The sequence below is a fragment of the Vanacampus margaritifer genome, chromosome 5, assembly GCF_051991255.1.
Source record: "Vanacampus margaritifer isolate UIUO_Vmar chromosome 5, RoL_Vmar_1.0, whole genome shotgun sequence".
Taxonomy (NCBI): domain Eukaryota; kingdom Metazoa; phylum Chordata; class Actinopteri; order Syngnathiformes; family Syngnathidae; genus Vanacampus; species Vanacampus margaritifer.
In genome coordinates this window covers 26,982,715-26,994,781 of record NC_135436.1, presented here as the reverse complement: position 1 = coordinate 26,994,781, position 12,067 = coordinate 26,982,715, and the positions used below count along the sequence as shown (strand labels likewise).

At 41.0% G+C, this 12,067-nt stretch overlaps 1 protein-coding gene across 2 annotated transcripts in view; it reads right to left on the bottom strand.

Annotated features, from left to right (window-relative positions):
* The window catches only part of cdon (cell adhesion associated, oncogene regulated), an 86,080-nt gene that overhangs the window by 61,786 nt on the left and 12,227 nt on the right, over window positions 1-12,067 (bottom strand). For both annotated transcript variants that reach the window (XM_077565960.1, XM_077565961.1), the window contains exons 2-3: window positions 11,117-11,244; window positions 4,168-4,238 (exon numbers count right to left, since the gene is read on the bottom strand). The gene's annotated coding sequence lies outside the window, so the exon portion shown is untranslated. The remainder of the gene's footprint in view (window positions 1-4,167; window positions 4,239-11,116; window positions 11,245-12,067) is intronic.

The following is a 12,067-nucleotide window of genomic DNA, read 5'->3' as shown; positions in this document are numbered from 1 at the left end:
AATAGAAGCCAGATGTGGGGGGATTAGCGAAGACCACGACCCCCCCACGCACCCACCCCCCTCATTTTCCCATCCTCCTATCCCAGGTTCCCTCTTAGCATATTTGTCCTTGAGGGTGCGCTGCTGTGCGCTGGGAATACGGGAGGCAATCATCACTTTGCTTTCGGAGGCCCGGGCCGGGTGATGCGTTCCCCAACAGATGCTGCGTTTATGCCGCGCTCGTGCGCAACACGCTGTGGTCGATGATGTCACTTCCCTCTCAAGGAGGCAACGGCGAGGATGCCAGGCCGCATGATGATCGCTTTCCCGCCATGGACACGAGATGGAATGAGACAATGTCCAAAATGGGCTCAATTAGAACCCAATTCATTTGCGGGCCGTTTAACCATATTTAGAACAAAATGTGAATGAATATTCATGTCTCCTGACTTCCTTAACTCATTCACTGCCATGAACGGCTATAGACGTCATAAATTCATTTGAACTATTTCTATTAGTTTAACATTTTTTCCACTTTTTTTAACAAGTGTATGAAAACCTAGAATTTTTTTTTGTACATATAGAACAGATATAAAATGTGTGATTAATCGTGAGTTTTTTATTTATTTAAATTTTAATCACCTGACACCCCTAATTTTTAATATTCTTTTTTTTTTATAAATAAAAATCTAATTGTTGTAATTATTATTATTACTTTTTTAAATAATGTTTATTTAAAAAAATAAAAAGAAAAGATTATTAAAAATTAGGGGCGTCAGGCGATTACCATTTTTAATTGTAATTAATCGCATGACTTCACTAGTTAACTCACAATTCCCAAATTTTATATGTGTTCTAATACAATAAAAAAAAATCTAGCTTTTCATACTCCTGTTAACAAAAGTGGGAAAAATGTTAAACTAATAGAAATAGTTTAAATGAATTTTTGACGTCTATAGCCGTCAATGGCAGTGAATGAGTTAATAACACTGGGGCTAACAAAGACCTCGAAGGGGGGAACGATGCGGTGTCATGGCACGTATAAAATAAGATCGTACAGGCTATACCTTAGGATAAGATAAGGTAGGGTGGGATAACGTTACAGGAAAAAAAAAAAAATGTATTACGTAATATATGTACCTAACAAAAAGGTGAGGGTAACGTAACTTTACATAGTGTAACACAGTATAACAATGTCATGCAATGCGTAAAACGAAGTAATGTATCTTGAAGTAACGCAATGTAATGGAGCATATTGGTAGATAATGTAACGTACCGGTTCGTGTTACGTAATGTAACTGACCCCAGTGTCATGTAACATAAAATAATGTAACAGAACACAGCATGTAACGTTACACAATGCAAAGTAACAAGAGGTAACAGTGTAGCATAACGTGAGGGATAAAATAACAGAATGTAATGTAACGCAGAAAAAACGTGTAATATAGCAGCGTAAAATAATGCATCTTAAAGCAACAAAACAATAATAATGTAATGTAACGATGGACTGTAATGTAAGAATGTAGCATAGCGCAACGTAAGCCGTACTGTAACTTCATGTAACATAACATAATGTAACAACATAGTAATCTAGCATAAGCTTGTAACATTACATAACATAATGTAACCTACCGTGTAGCATAATGCCAAGAAAGCAACAACGTAATTTACGTAACTAAGCAATGTAAAATAATGCAAAGGAATTAGGAATATAGCATTGCACATATGTAACGTAATGTACTCCGACATAAAACATACTATAGCCCGACCTAGCATAATGAAACAAAACCTAAGTATAATATAACGTAACGCAAAACAATATAATGTAATATAATAACGCAACTTCACGTAACAATGGTTTGCAAATTAACACCATTGTGAAGTGTAACTTAATGTAATGTAACGTAACGTACATATCGTAACAGCACAACACAATATAATGTCACAATGCAATATAATGGTTTGTATAATAAGTGTGTGCGTATACAAAGTGGTGGTGGTGGGGGGGGGGGGGACGGTTGGGGGGGGGGTCAGATCACACAATCACAGTGTGTCAGTCGGCGGTCACAACGTGGGATTCTCTGATGTGATCTCAAAGTCTCCTGCCTCCCAGCTGTCACTGCGCCTCTGGCAGGCCACTCGCACCCCCCTCACCCCCAGCCCCCCGTACCATATCCCCCCCCCCCCCCCACCCGACACTCGTCCCCCTCACCGAGGCTTCCCCTTTGAAGACGGCTACCCAGGAAATTGAAAGCTGTTTTCAAACAAAGCCGGGAGGAGAAAGGAGTACAGTGGAGAGCGAGTGAGGGGGGGCTTGACGGGGAGGTGGGACGGGGTGGGACGGGGTCACTGGTCCCCTCCTGTCTCTCTGCTCCACTTTAAACCCCTTTAAAAAACAGTTGAACACTTCAAATAATGAACAAACCTAAACCTTAGAGATTCCACGGTATTATCACATGCAGATGCAACATTTCATCCCCGAGCTGCCGAGTCATTGGTGGAAATGGAAATGAGCTCAAGTCTGTTATACACATAAAAAGTCACATTTCCTCAGTATGCTCCCTTTACAGTTTGAACTATGACCGACAGCCAAGTGACAAGGAAGATGTACGGGCATGCATGACCCCCCCGTCTAAAGCCAACATCCAGTCACTTTTTGGGAACATTTCTCCTTTTGCGTTCCAAGTTGTACACATTTGACACCGAGGTGACATGTTTAAAAAAAAAATTTAAAAAAAAGCCCACATTGCAAAAGTCAATTCAACGCTTTTTTTTTCTGATGTTTTTCTTAACAAGTTGTCAGCGGCTCCATGAGCGCTCCGTTCTTTCCCCTTTCCAAACACGTCACATGGCTCGCGTTCAACCAATGATCCAACATGTGAAACGAGCGGCGAGCAAAAAACTGGAAACACATTTGTGTGTTTGCTTTGAGCTCAAAAGCTGCCCCAACCTGCAACGTGCAGCGTCGACACCGTTAATCGTGACATGATGTCACATGCGATTAACATAATCGCGCATAATCTGTCGTCTAGTGGCCGCTGACAATTATGTTTTATGTTTTTTTTTTTACTGGATTTTTACACGTTTGGGATGTGAATGTTACAGCATTCATGGAAAACCAGCACATCCTCATCGGCATGCGTTGACTACAAGTTGGTGACAATTTATGAACTTCAGTCAGAACGAAATCTGCTTAGTTAGAGGAGGGCTTCCCAACCTTTTATCAGTGACATACCAAGAGGTAAATGTTTTTTTCACCCAAAGCATGATTTTTTATTTTTTATTTTTTAGAGTGCTGTGCCGTCATTGACATTGAAACTTTGAAACTCTCTTTGTATTTATATGGTCTCTTGAACTATTTGGAAATAAAAAGAAAACAAAAAAACAAAAAAAATAATTTAATTATGAAAAAATATTTGTGCACATAAAAATTATCATCAACATTAAGTGTCCTCCTTTGGCCTCATAGTAAAGCTCTGTTCTAAAAAATAATAATAATAATTATTAATTAAATTTTAAATAAAGTTTTCAAGTGATTGACAGGTGGCATATGACAAGTTGGGTCAAACATTTCTGGTATGGGGGAGATGCTGAAATTAAATACCCTACTGAATATAAAATTCATTTTATGAACTTATGTTTTTCTGAAATATTTACATATAGTTTTGAAAATAAATGTTAACATCTCACGTACCTCCATTTGAGAAACACTGCGTTAGAGGAACGATACAGCAAATAAAAATACAAGTGATGTGCAAACATGGTCACATTTGCGAGTGAATGTATAAATGAATGCCATGTTGCATAGCATAATGTATCGTGATGTATCATAACATCAAGTTGCATTTTACATTGTAACATAACGCAATAGAACGTAACAGAACATAAGCTAATGAAATAGATGTAATATTATGTAACGAAACAAAGCATATATTCAAATGTAACAGACATTACATAACAGTAACAGTATAAAACTACATAATTAATGTCATATAATGGAACAAAATGCAACATAACGTAAAAGGTAAAACAACTAGCATAAGGAAGGGTAGGCTATGCTATAAACGTAGCATTAGTTTAACCAAAACGTAGCTTAGCCGAGAAATCTCAACAATCAGCAGCATTAAAAAGTTGAGTAACATATCGTAAGTAAAGTAAAAATTAAGAAATTAATGCAAAAAAATATACCTTATATTCCATCGCCATTAAAATCACATGAGGAGCAGGGCGGGGCTAACGAGACGGTGAAAAGCTGCCATCTAAGGAGAGACAAATGACACACATGAGAACCCAATAAACATCTTATGGAAAATGAGCAATTGGGAGCCAATCAATAAATGAATTCATCATTTTATCAAGAGCAGATTGTTTGGAAGAGTCTCGGTCAGGACTCCCAGTCAGGGAAAACTCTCTTCCCTTCAAATGTTCCCTCCTGTTGTCGTCATGGAGACAGTCCGAGCGCGCGTCAAACTCCGGGGCTCCACTTGTGCCGAGGTTTGCTCTGGAATAACATTTTGATGATCCGTGTCTGTGGGGGCAGACGGCTTGTGTGGTTTGGCCCGAGGGCGAGCTGGCGGATGGACGGCGTTCCCCAGGGAAGCCAAACAAGCGGTGACGGGCAGGTGGAGGGTCCAGATGGAGGGCGGCGGGTCCGGAGTGGCATCTTGGCACGGACCCTCACTGGCACGTGCCAACATAAATGTCTGCCTCATTACAAGCGGACCGAGCGAGTCGGATCGGCGGTATCGGATGCATTCGGGAGGGTTCTGGGTACCGTTTCACTCACTCATTGAAATGTGTTTTGAACTAACATGACACAAAACAATGTAGCAATGGAACAATGTAGCATAATGTAGCCTAACATGATAGAATGTAAAATGATGTAACATACTGTAAGTGACGCTACAGAACTGTAACATAATGTAAAGTATCAACACCTACTTAAATAAAGCTCCTTTTGTGGAGTCGGTATGAAGAAAAGGGTTTTGATGGATGTGGAGGTGCTTCCAGAAGTATTCCATCCTGTCAGATGCTCCACGCGGACGCAAATCAACCAGGAGTGAATGCTGCGTTCACTACTCAAACTGTCCTCTTTGAACCTTTAGAATTTTTGAATTGTTAAATTAGGTTGTATTTCCAAAGTATGGCATGTGCAAGCCTGAGGGGGGTGTCTGTGATATGTTGCCGAAAACGTTTGACCTGTAAAGACACCGTTACAGTAAGCTAGCCTGCTAAAAGTTAGCATGACATTATGTAATGTAGCATACATAACAGTAACAGTATTAAAACTACATAATGTCATATAATGTAACAAAATGTAACATAACGTAAAAGGTAAAACAACTAGCATAAAGAAGGGTATGCGCCAACGTAAGATTAGCTTAACCAAAACTTAGCTTAGCCAAGAAATCTCAACAATCAGCATTGAGCGCGTTTTTCTGGAAAACCCTTAATTCGTTATATTTTTCAGCAGCTTTTTTTCGTGGATGTGAATGATAATTTCACAGAAAAAGAAGAATAAACAAAAATTCAATTTTAACCAATTTAAGACAGCTAAAGGGGGTGTGGCTTAGAATTGTTTACAAAAGCAGCTAAAGATGACTGTTGGTATCTCGTGGCTTTCTGCGAGGGAGTGCTTGGAAAGGCTAAAAGCAACTAGAAGGTGACCTTGGGCCTATAAACTATTTTTTTTGTGGGGGGGTTGTTTGCGCTATCTCCTACACATTCTAATGGACCATTGCGACCTATGTCCGCAGGTGTGGGGGTCAGAGGTCGTCGTTTTATGGCGGAGTGGGAGGTGGTGGGACTGCGGGGGGGGGGGGGGGGTCAGGACCTGTGCTCCGTGGAATTTGGGAGTCGCCATGGCAATGGCAACGGAGCATCCAGGATGACAGGTAGCCCCCAGGGGCCGTAAATAACAGCTATGCTCTCATACTTTTTTTGTGTGCGGAGGGCTGAGCCGGGATTCAAAACAGGAAATGAACACAAGAGGGACAGACGGTGATAACGAAGAGGATTGTTTTGGAGGAGCATATCTGTAGCAAGCCTAAATGTGATTTTCAAAGCGTATGTGCGTTCTTTAAACAGAATTGATTGAACTTTCTAAGCCAGTTAGCGTATGGCATCCAAAAAACTAATAGAAACTTTTCCAGATATCCATGATGACCTTACACTGTCAGTGACAAGGTTGACAACTGAAACGGGACTGTTTGTGGTTAGAAAAGTTACATAAATGGTTCGGAATGATAAAGGGACCGTGTCTGTATCTTTTTGTTTGCATGTATTTGTTCAAATAAGAGCTAGGCCATCTGTTCTTCTTTTGCGAATATTGAGAGGGCACTCCGCCGCTGTAGGTGGCGGTATACACAATAGAGATGTGATCCACCAGTAATTTAAAAGAAGAAGAAGAAAAATCAGGAAGTGACTGCGCTGTGTGATGACGTCGTATGAGTTTGCCTTTGTAATTCTTTCATAAACCGTAGCGTTTCTTTTCTGTTTTCCATCTAAATTGCATTTTCGGTTCTTTAATTGATTCTAAAAAGATTTCTGTTTCGTCCCCCTCCCCCCCAAACATACCTTACTTTATCGTCCGCCGTTGCTTTGTGACTACAAACGTACGTGTGACGTTAATATTCGGTCAAAACGTGCGACGTGTATCCGGTCTTGTCAGCGTTTATTCGCAAAAACTGTTTCCATAGCCCGTCCAAGCTCAAAAGTTTTTGTTGCGAATTTTGGGCCCTTTTTCCAATTTCTAGCGTTTCCATTCAGTTTTATATTTTGAAAATTCGAATTAAAAAATGGGTGGATGGAAACCCACCTTGTGACTTATTAATTAGCTTGAGAGACTCTAAAATACCGCAGAATAAATCATATCTGACAGCAACATTCTTCTTCTCTAATGGAGATAAACAGCCAGAAGTGCTGCCATCATGTCTGCCATCTAGTGGTGAACGGTATTATTACAACTTGCCAGGTGTTGTAGACGAAGCGTTTTTTGTAATGTTTTCCATCCCTGACCTAAACAGTTCGCGTACCGTACAATAAAGTGTAAAGTATCTTACAAACAGTACAGGAGGTGTCTAGTGGTGGCGCACCCCCTTAACGACACCCCCATCCCAAAAAACAAAAAACATAATAGCTACCTTTGTGGACGCCTATGGTAATCTTATCGCAGCTTTTGTCAAACTTTTGATATCTGGAAAGGTGCCTATTAACCTTTTTTCAGGTGTGCCCGGGGAGACCAGGCCAAGTCTTGAGATTTGCGCATTTCTTTTTCTGTGTGCTGATCAACAACATGGCTCAACAAATCTATGAGAGCACAAAGGGTTCAAAGAAAGCGTGAGTGGATGAGGTATTGATCCGTGCGAACAAAATGAACGAAAATGTGTGGGGGTTTGGAACCGGATACGGCTGCTTTCTTTCTGCACGTTGTCACCGGATCTGCGGGCCCGAGAGGAAGGGACTCAGGTGTGTACAAAATAAAGAGGCGGCAGAAGCGAAGCGGGCCTTCTTTCACAGGCCGAGGGGAAGGGGGTCCTTCACCCTGGCCCTGGGGTGGGTCGCGGTCCCTGACCTACGACCTCACTCAGAAAGAAGGGAATGCCGGGGAGGGAGCCGGCGAACGTGTCTGAGCAGAGCCAGGAGCGCAGAAGACGAGGCCATGCAACAGTCGGTGCACGTTTCAAATACAACAGAAGATGACTGATGGGGCTCGAGTCACGTGACTTGAGGCGGACTTTAGTCGTCACATTTATTTGACCTTTTTCAGGCACCTCAGTTGAAGGTTGTTGAGAAATTTTGGGTCACTACCAAATTTCAGATATCGGGTATTTTTATTGCTGTCAAGTGACAAAACAGGTTCAATTTGATCCGAACAGTATTAAAGGGTTTCCTTGACTTTTCTTGACTGTGTGATTAGGGTGGCTAACAAGCTTAGCTTTGTGGTGAAAAGCAGACTTAGCACTGCTGCCGCTCACACTGTAACAATTCTGCTTATGAAAAAAAAAAAAATGCTTACTGCTCGGTCACGCTCCACCTTCCCCCAAGCTCACTCCTCACTCCAACTCCTGCTTTCTGGCTTCTAATTTACTCCCAGAGAGAGAGAGAGAGAGAGAGAAAACGAGAGAGAGAGAGAGACAGCCTTGTCCTCGTGGAGGAGGCAAACGCTGAGAACAAGTCGCGGTGAGAAAGGAGGCCATTGTAGGGGGCTGGCCCGGGTACAAGTCGCCCATTCAGATGCGGCCAGCCGTGTACAATGGCTAAACTAACATCATTGACATTTGGAGTCGGCTGAGCTTCGCCAACGAGAGGGAGGAAAGTGGAGGAGACGGCGGGGATGGGGGGCGGGGATGGTTGTCTGGGGCGCTAATCATCGATCAAAAATTTCATGTCAGCATCAGGGATCAAACCCGAGCTTTAAAGACATCTGAGATCGCCACTTCCCCTCTAAAGGCCGTCCCCTGTGGGGCCACACGGGGGGCCACCAGAGGCCAGCGGGGGCCACGGAAAACAGGCCCGGATCAAAAGAGTCGCTCGCTTCACTCCACTGGCTTCCATTAAAAGACACTTTGATAAAGCATCAAGTGAGCTAATGAGTCATTCCGACGCTTTTTTTTTTTTTTGTCGGATGGGCATCACTGACATCATGATGGACTTGGGCGACGTCCACAAGCTGAACGGAGCTCATGAAGGCACCGTTATGTGTCCAAACAAGCCCGCGCACGCAGTTGCAAGCGGGCAAACAAGGCCGGACCACCTAGCCCGGTTGAGCCTGCCAGCTTGGAGGCGACCCCACGGATTTGCTTTGGCGTTTCCCCCGCCGCGGTGCCATCCCGCAAGCTGCCCACCCCCACGAACCCTCTCGTTGGGGAGGAGGGCGGCTAGCTTGTTAAATGCGATAACAGCTGCTCCAAGCAACAAACGGAGAACCTGATATACACTCGCGAGGCCTGACCCCTGCCCGTGAATCAGCTCCGGACAGGCGCTACTTGAGTGCACCTCATAAACAGAATTCCCCGCAATGTCCCTTTAGAAAAGCTCGGGCTTATTTTGAGGCTCCCCTCAATGCTTCCGAACATCTCTTGGGCGCGGAGAGAATGTTTCCGGGTGTATTTAAAGGCGATGATTTGTTTTGCTTTGGGGTGCATGGAGAGGACAACGGACTGCGGTGATGACGGTTGATGGTTGTAGTAGTCTGAGTACTTCAAAAATGAGACAACACTTGGTCCAATTTTACAGAAGAGCAATGAGTTATATAGCTGACAAGATTATTACAGTTAAAAAAAAAAAGGAAAATTAAGAGAAAAAAATTTAATGAAATCAAATTAAAACAAACATGTTTTTAAAACAATCTAAACTAATTGAAGATATGTTTTACAATCACATTTATAAAAGTAACTATAAAATATCATACATGAACTTTGAGGTTCATTTTGGGATTTGTAGTTTATTGCACCTTTTGTTATCTTGCACTTGGCAAATATTACATGTATAAAAAACTAAAACTAATACTAAAACTAATTAAAAACTAAAACAAATTTTTTTTAAACTAAGAAAGTTGCTCTAAAAACTTATTTTATTATTATTTTTTTTTAAATGTGCAATTTTGGTTAATCTTTTTTTTATCTTACAAATACTACATGAATAAAAAACTAAAAATAATAAAAACTAAACTAAAACAGTTTAAAAATAAAATTAAACTTTAACGGCTCTAAAAACCTATTTAAAAAAAATACATTTTATAATTTAAAAGATTTCTGTTAATCCTTTTTTTTTAAATCTTGCTCTCAACAAATACTACATATATATATATATATATATATATATATATAAACTAATTCTAAAACAATTTTTTAACTACTAAACTAAAAACTAAACTTATTTGAGAAAAAAAATGTGCAATTTCAGTTCATCCTTTTTTTATCTTGCACTAAGGAATTACTACATACACACACACACAGTATTTAAAAAATAAAATAAAACTTTAACATGCTGTAAAAACGTATTTAAAAAGTTTTTTTTTATTAAAATGAGCAATTTCGGTTTATCTTTCTTTTTTTTAATCTTGCACTCAGCAAATACTACATATATAATAAACCCCAAACTTATACTAAAACTAGCTAAAAACAAAACTAAAACTACAATAGTATTTAAAACTAAAACTAAAATTAAACTAAGAAACCTGCTCTAAAAACTTAAAACGTGCAATTTCGGTTCATCCTCAAATTTAAATAACTTGAATTACTGATCCAATCTTTCTCGCCAGCTCGCACCGCCTTGAAACAGCTGTTAACCCGCCAATCAGCGACAAAGACGGGCCTGTCCGCACCGCACACGAGGGACAGCCCAACACGAGTCCAGCTGGAGTTTATCTGGGCCAACGTCCAGCTCACCTTCTGTGTCCTGGGGGTTCGGGTCACCTGACCTGGCTGCTTACAATTGGCTGCTCACACTGTATGTCACAATGGGGGCTCACAAGGCCGGCCCACCCCCCGAGCGGCGGCGGTGGCCACCCAACAGTCCTGATGGACGCTCCGACGGTGTCAAATGTTTTTCCACTTGTTGATGTTTGCGTCCCGGGATTGCGGTTTGTGTGCGTGTGCGTGTACTTTCAATTTAATATGACGGGAAATGACTAAAACATCCGTGCGAACACCTGCTGTGGACATTTCTGCTGCGCGGATCAGGACGATGGGATCAGAACTCGATCGCAAGTTGGGCTCCAACTCGTCAAGGTCTACTCTTTGGAGGAAGTTTTTAAAACGGATCTGTGACGTACGTTTGTTATTTTGTGGGATGAGGGTTGGAGGGGGGGGGGGCTTCTATTTTTGAGTGTGCTTGTCCTGAAAAGGTCACAGGTGAGCTCAAGTCGCTTTTGTCCGATCAGTACTCTTTCAACACAGTGGTCCGGTCTTTCGTCATAAAATGAGGTCACACTGACCTCACAAAACCTTTTGCACAACGTTTCGCATCTTCATCCATTTTTCTTCACTTGCACTTTGTGTATTTGGAAAATTATTCATTAAATGTTGCTAAAGCGCCAATGATCTCATTTTTGGTCATTTTAGCAAGAGAGCATGATGTCTCTTATCCCACTTTCGTAATTCATTTCTTCCAGATTAAAAAACGTGGGACACACCTGAGTGCAATTACACTGGCGGGGCTTGGCTCAACTTTGAACCCGAGTCAGCGCCGACGGTATCGTGTCCTCCGGTGTCTGCTTTTCATCAGGACCATCCCACTGGCTCTCTGTCTTGGCCCGCCATCCTGGAGAAAAAGATGCATGTTAATTAATAAAACCTACCATGACAAGATCTGCAACAACAACAAAAAGTCTCAAGACGCCATGTTTGAAAAGACATGGAAAATCGGACATTTTGTTTTAAGTGAGCATTGTAGGGGTCAATTTGTCTATTATATTTGTTTTAAAAATTCCCCCTTGAATTTTCCAGTTTTATTTAGCAACTCGAAAAACAGTTTTAATTTTTTTTTCTCAAAAAGCCATGTTTGGAAATAGATTAGAAAGCTGCCATTTTGGTCCTATAACATCCCAAAGGTCACAACAAAGAACTTCCTTCAAATAAGCCTACCAACTCCTTACATAAAAAGCCAAACGTATCGTAATAAATACAAAACATTTTGAGCCCTCTATTTCATGAGTATAATATTTTTTTCCCATTAAAACCCTGACGTGATCTGACATGCATTGCACGGATAATCCATTAGAGGGCAGTATCACCCATTTGATGCCTTTTCCAGCAATCTTGCAAGATCGCCCCAATTGAGAAAGGAGAGACACCTATATTTATTAATAGTGCCAAATGTTCGTTCTGATTTTTGGACATACTAATATGTTTGAGATGTCTGTTTATTATTATATTTCTGACAGTTATAAATGTATGAATTTAAAGCAGACCGAATGTATCAAATATGACACAAATCAAAAGTCATATGTGGTTTTTGGTTGTTGTTTGTTCAAAAGGACCAATAAATACTCTATTTACAAAGAATCAGAATTGTCTCTCATATATTTCATGGTTCAGGCTTTATAGGGTTAAAGGCCCTCAATGTGTAACAAGTAAAAAAAAAA